A 6,734-nucleotide genomic window follows, 5' to 3' on the forward strand; every position below is an offset into this window, starting at 1 on the left:
AGATGGGGAAACTGAGGCATGGGAAAGTAATTCCGTATCCAGAGTCACACGGATGGTGAGTATAGAGCAGGACCTATTGCTCTCGGTGGCTGCACACTGGCTCTGGGACCGCCACAGCCCCTGCAGTTGCAAGCTCACGCACAGCACACCTGTCCCTGGGGCACATTTCACAGTGGGCCACAGAGGGCCCGCTCTAGCCTCCGCAGAAATGAGAGAGGGGTCCTCTAATGCCAGCCCCCCCAATCCCCACCTCTCATCCAACCACAGGCTCTAGACGCCAAGCCTCGGCAGGCAGGGCTGATGGAGCCCAGCCATGCCACTGTCCTCCTCTCCGAGGTGGAAGGGGTCACCCAGGTTGCACAGCAAACCTGAACCCAGGAGCCCAGACAATGCTCCAGCTCCTCACAGCCCTGCTCTCCCTGAGCCACCAGCTTCCCCTTCTTGCCCCCGTGAGCTTCCCTGAGTCCAAGCAGAGTCCTAGGACCGGAGGCCTGGCTGAGGGGCTGGAGGAGGAAGACCAGGGCAGAAAGTGGCAGACTGCGACATGCAGGATCCCTGTGAGGGAGTGTTTGACAGCAATTTCCTCCGTGCCTGGCACAGTGCCAGGCACATAATAACAATGATAATAGCTAATGTTTATGAAGTGTTTACTATGTCAGGTGCTATTCCAGACACTTAGCCTGCATCATCCGATCCTCATCACAACCCTACAAGGAAGGTGCTATTATTATCACCACTTTACAGATAGGAAATCAAGCTTACATGACTTGCCAAGTTCACACAGCCAGTAAGTGACTGAGTCAGGGTTCATATCCTGATAGTCTAGCTCCAAATATCACTGTCACCCATAAAGCTGTGCTGCCTCAATAGTTAGTAGTTACTGAATGAATGAGTGAATGAATGAATGAGTGAGTGAGTGAGTGAGTGAAGAATGAGCAGGAAGGAAAGGAGGGCAGGAGGATGGGAGGAGGAGAGGGAGGAAACTATCTCCAGTGCCTGGGACATTGCCTGGCACATAGTCGTCACTCAGTAAATCTTCATCAAGTGGAATATTGAATGCGGTGTGGCTGAGGCATTGACTGTACATATAACTGGGGAGTCACCCTGGGGAAAAGGGTAACTCAGACCTGGTCCAGATGGCTCAAGGTGCACCTACCGGCCCCACGACTCCCCACCCCACTCCGCATCAGGACCGGGTGGGGAGTCGTGTCTGGCCTGTCCAGAGCTGAGTTTTCCCTGCCACTAGGAAGAGAGCTTCCGTTGCCTCCAGGAATCTGAGCAAAGAGTATGTTCCTGCCGTAGTGCTTCTCTCCCAAGGAGGGGATGGAGCCAAGGTGGGTCTCTTTTCCCTGTCTCTAAAGGGGGCATCCCAGGCCCCTCCAACCTCCAGACTGGTGAGCATAAGGAAGCCTGGCATTTGTGATTGCCTTGCGATGTGTTCTTGGAAGAGTCACTTCCTCTCCATGGGCCTGGCTCCCCAGCTGAAAAAGGCCTTGGGCAGAGTGGTTGGTGGGACTGATTGTAACCAAGACTGAATCCTCTTGGACCCACCCTGTCCCAGCATTTCCCAGAGTCAGTTCCAGAGGATGTACAAGTGCGACCCCACATCACCCACCCTCCTTCCCGTCCTGCAGGACACGCTGACCAATCCTGGCCTCCTTCCTTCCTGCCTCAGCCCCCAGCCATCACTGCCCAGGCTGCCCAGCCTGCTCTGACCTCTGCTCCTTCCTCCCTACTTCACTCCTCTCCTCTGTTCCTGTCCACCTCCTGGGGCAGAAGGGGCCAGTGTTGGTCCGGCAGCACGGGAAGCTGGGGAGCTCTGGAAGCATCAGGAAAACAGTCCTGGGCAAGAGGTAGCTGTGAGAAGCTGGGAAGAACTCCCCAAGGTGGGGCGCTGGGTGGTCTCAGGGGAGATGAGTGTTAGCCAGGCCTCAGCTTAGCCTGGACCAGTCACCCATCTCATTGCATTGTAGTCGCCTTTTTGGTAGCATGGGGATTCAGACTCAGTTATTCACATTCATTCATTCAACACATAGTCACTGAACGCCTATGCGCCATCCGCTATTTTAAGTGCTGACGGTACACCGTGAACAAAAGAGAAAACACCCTGCCCACGTGAAGCTCACATGTTAGTTGGGGTAGACAGATAATAAATAAATAAGAAAGTATGTCAGATGGTGATAGGTGCAATGGAAAAATAATTAAACAGGAAAGGGGACCGAGGCGTGCAGCGTGTCATTAGGACAGAGAAACCGGTGGTATTAACATAAAAAGCCTTGACAGCTGCCACCCCATGTTTTGTATGGCATGTGTATTTCAAGTTCATTATTATGTTAAATTCTCGTAATATGTGCAACTATAAACACGTAAAGTCAGTATTAGGTGGCGAACTCAGGAACACACGCCTGCGGACCCTGGGCGGTATATTTCTGATGCTAATATTCCGAATATTCCATTGCTCACCATTTTAGAACTTGCATGTTTCACTAAGAAAATGGCTACCATTTAAGACTGAGTATTTTTTATGACCCGGTTTATAAAAATAGGATTTCACATACTGGCATTATTTCTTTGAGAACATTCCTTTTCAAGTTTATTACTTGGAAATAAACTCAATAGAGTGTCTCCTCAATGTAAAACACATACCATACAATGAGTTGGAGGACAATAATAATCTATCTATATATATAAAAAGCCAGCTACTGTAACGGCCATAATGACCATAAAGACCAGTCGCTATGACGCCCACTGTGGCCAGCGAACCGGCCTGATCAGGGGGTGGGGCTGGCCGGCCATCCTTGCAGCCTCTCCCCCCTGTTGGCCTGCCCCTGATTGGACTCTCCCACCCCAATCAAGAGCAGGGTGGCCGGCCAAACGCCCCCTTTCTCTCCCCCAACCCCCGCTAGTCCCACCTCTGATCAGCCAGCCCCACCACTGATAAGCCCGCAGCCCCTCCCCCGGCCGGCCTGCCCCTGATCACCCCCCCAATAAGGGGTGGGGCTGGCCCGCCAACCTCCTGCAGCCACTCCCCCAACCCAGCCCCACCCCAGATCAGCCCCCCCCACCCTATCAGGGACAGGGCCTGCCAGCAACCACCCATGGCCCCTCCCCCAGGCCTCTGGCCATGATTGGCACCCTCCACCTCATTCTGGGGTGGAGCTGGCCAGGCCACAGCCCACAGCCCCTCCCCATGGCCGGCCCCACCCCCAATTGGCCCCCCACCCCCAATCGGGGGCAGGGTTCACTTCTGTCCCTTCCCCCAGCCAGCTTGGCCCTGATCAGCCCCAATCGGGGTGGGCCAGCAGGCCAACCTCCTGCCATCTCCTCCTCCTGACAGGCTCAGCCCCAATCCACCCCAATTGGGGCTGGGCTGACCAGACCCCACCGGTGCACGAATTCATGCACTGGGCCTCTAGCAATACCATATAGTTGTTGTGAAGGTCAAATAAATTAACCATGTAAGTGCTCAAAAGGATGCAATTTTGTTATTATAATTGTCCTTTTTGTTAAGGGGTGACTAAGGATATAATCAGAACAGGAGTCTGCTTAGTAAACATTGATTATGTGCAGGGCTCCATGATGATACATTACATTCAGCACCATCTTGTTTATTCCCCCAAATAACCCCATGAGGCAGGCACCTCCTACTATCCCCATTTAACAGAGGGGGAAATGGAGGCTCACAGAGGATAATCTCTGCCCCTGGTCCCTGAGCAGGAAAACAACCCAGCTGGGACCTGAAAGCTGGGGCGGACACTGGGGGGTTCTCGGAGGGCCGAGGAGAGGCCATTTTGCACCGCCCAAAGAATCCTTCATTTTGGCCCTGGCTCTGCCATGCCCTCTGTGACCTTGGCCACATCCTCCACTCCTGGGTCTCAGTGACGACCAACCAAATAACTGTAGCTCTGCGTATGGGGTCCCTAAGTGCCCTTCTGGCTCTGGATTGCCCCTGCCTCCCGGCACCCAGCATGAAGGCGGGTTTGAGCCCATTCCAAATGGATGCCCTGAATCCAGCCTGTTCACAAAATCAGCCAAATCCCATGCACGTCACATCTATTTCTGCCCTGCTGGGTTCATAAATATGTGGGCCAGGGAATCAGCTTCAGCAGAACTGGAGAGACTGAAGTCATGGATATAAATACGGGGTCAAGGCTGGCTGGGGTCGGGCAGGAGGTGTGGTGGGGTCAAAGTCAGCCTGGGAAACCATATCCCTGGGGTCCTGTTTGCAGTCCCATCTCCTTCCGGGCACATTAAAAAAAACAAAAAACAAAAAAAAACGGAGGCCCAGAGGGTCAGGGGCTGGCCCAAGGTCACCTGGGTGGTGAGGGTCAGAGGTGGGCCCGGGGCACAGGCTCCTGGCTTTGAGAAGAGGCTGCTCCTCATGCCACCTCCTGCCCCCTCACAAGTCCCTCTCCCCTCCCCCTGGGGCTCAGACTGGCCACGCCCAATTTGAACAGGAGCACGATATTAAGATTTAGGTTTATAAAATAAACGTCTACTGATAACAGACTGCTTTGTATCTGTTGGGTATATTGGGGTTCTCAAATTTTCATTTGGGAGAGGGTTCTATGGCTAAAATTCAGAAAACAACTAACCGTATCTGCCTCCTACTCAGTAGGACCTCCTGCTCACCCTGCAGAGTGACCCAGCCGTGTGCTGGAGCCGCCGAGCTGACCCGTCAGCCAACTGTGTGACTCACTTCCCAACTTTGCAGTCAGTGACATCACTCCGGTAGCTTCAAACCAGCCCTGGTGGGAGTCCCTGCACCATGGACATGGGCAGATGCTACAAAGCAGGGCTTTTTTCCCTCCCAGAGAGCCAGCTGTTAAGCATTCACCAGCACACCACCGAGCAAGACCTTGGCTAGCGGGTTCCTACCATGCAACTTAGGCTGCGAGCCTCAACTTTTCCATCTGGAAAGTGGGAACCATAACCACACTGGCATCCTAGCTGCTGTGAGGGCTACATGAGCGTGTGCCCCTAAGCCTAAGTGATGGCACGGAAGTTTCCAAACTTGTCTCCGTGTTAGACACCTGGGAATCTTTTTCACGTTCCAAAGCCCTGGCCACACTGCAGACCATTCAGCCACAACCTCTGGGGCACCAGTATATTTTTGAAATTTCCCATGTGATGCCAGTGTGCAGACTGGCTTGGGAACCACTGGTTCACATTGCCTGCCTCTTTGCAAGCTCTTGGCAGCTGTCCGGGAACCACAGAGAGATGAGGGACAGTGCAGACCCCTCATTCCTGCCTCATTTAACTCATGGGGTGTTCTTTTGTTGTTGTTGTTGTTGTTGTTTTTTGAAAAAATGTGTTAAAAGAGTGGTGGGGATGTTTGCTTGTTGCTCTATTTAAAGACCTACTCTGCCTAAAGCGTGCAGGAGGTGCTGCTTCCAGGGACCACAGAGGGAGGAGCCTTGGCCCTCTCCCTTCCAGATGTGTGCCTGGCCGTCCCACACACTCCAGGCAGATGGGCCAGATAAACCCCGAAGAGGCCTCGCTTCATGTGGTGCTCAGCTGGCCGGCCAGAGAGATGGAGACCTCAGCCTGGTCTCTCCCTCTTCTCCTAGAGAGAGTTCGGCTGCCTCTTCTCACCCAGAGGCCCGAGGCTCACAGCTTGGCTCAGCCCGGGAGCCATCAAGCTGCTGGCTCGGAGGACTCAGATTAAGAATAGAAACATCAGTGCTGATGCCAAGGGCTTGGGGCCTCAGCCCAGCCTCCCCCTGGACCACCATCAACAGCAAGCAGGGATAAAAATAATCGTCATAGTGGCTAACGTGTATTACATCTTTCCCATGCACTAAGATACACCACAGCAAGCACCTCAAGGGCAGTCTAGAATGGAACTGCACTGCCCAATAAGTATGGTGGCCACCAGCCACCTGGGCTACTGAGCATTTGAAATCTGGTGAGTTCAAACTGATATGCGCTGCAAATAAGGGAAACACACCAGGTTTCCAAGGCTTGGTACCCAAAGAAGAAGGTAAAATGTCTCAATAACAGTTTATTTTTTTCAGATTCATTACGTGTTAAAATGATGCTACTTTGGGTTTAAATAAATGTATCATTAAAACGAATTTTATAGTTCCCTTTTTTTCTCCTGCTTTTTACTCTGTTAGTGTGGCTGCTGGAGAATTTAAAACGGCACGCGTGCTTGCATTTATTTTGATGGACAGCGCTGGCCTACAGGTCCGGAGGGCATGCTCTCCAGTGCCCCGTCCTGGGCTTTGAATTGTATTCTGCTTTTTGCCACTTCCCAGCTGTGAGACTTCGGGCAAGTGACATAGCTCTCTGTGCCTCGGTTTCCTCATCCGTAAAACTAGGATCATGATGGTCCCTGCGGCTTTGGTGTGGACGTCATGTGCCTGGCACAGAGAAAGCACTCAGTAACGATCCGCGATCAGGGGCCCATTCGGCACTAAGCCAAGTCATTTCGCTGGATCACTTCATGCCTCAGTAGGTGCTGAGCAACGCGTCGCCGGCGGTGAACAAGCAGAGCCTGGGAAGCTCCTTGGCAGGCTACCCTAGAGGGAGTCCAAACACTGAATGTGGGTGGGGGAGGCACTGGGGGAAATGGTCGTTGAAGATGGCTGCCAGCACGGACACTGAGTTATGCTGCTGTCTGCCCTGGCTTGGTGTTCTCACCGATCCTCTCTTCCTCACCATATCCCCCTTTGCTTTCCCTAAGTTTCCTTCCACCCAACTGAATATAATTAACACTTACCGGTGCCAAC

Source organism: Plecotus auritus (genome assembly GCF_963455305.1).
Source record: "Plecotus auritus genome assembly, chromosome: 6".
NCBI lineage: Eukaryota > Metazoa > Chordata > Mammalia > Chiroptera > Vespertilionidae > Plecotus > Plecotus auritus.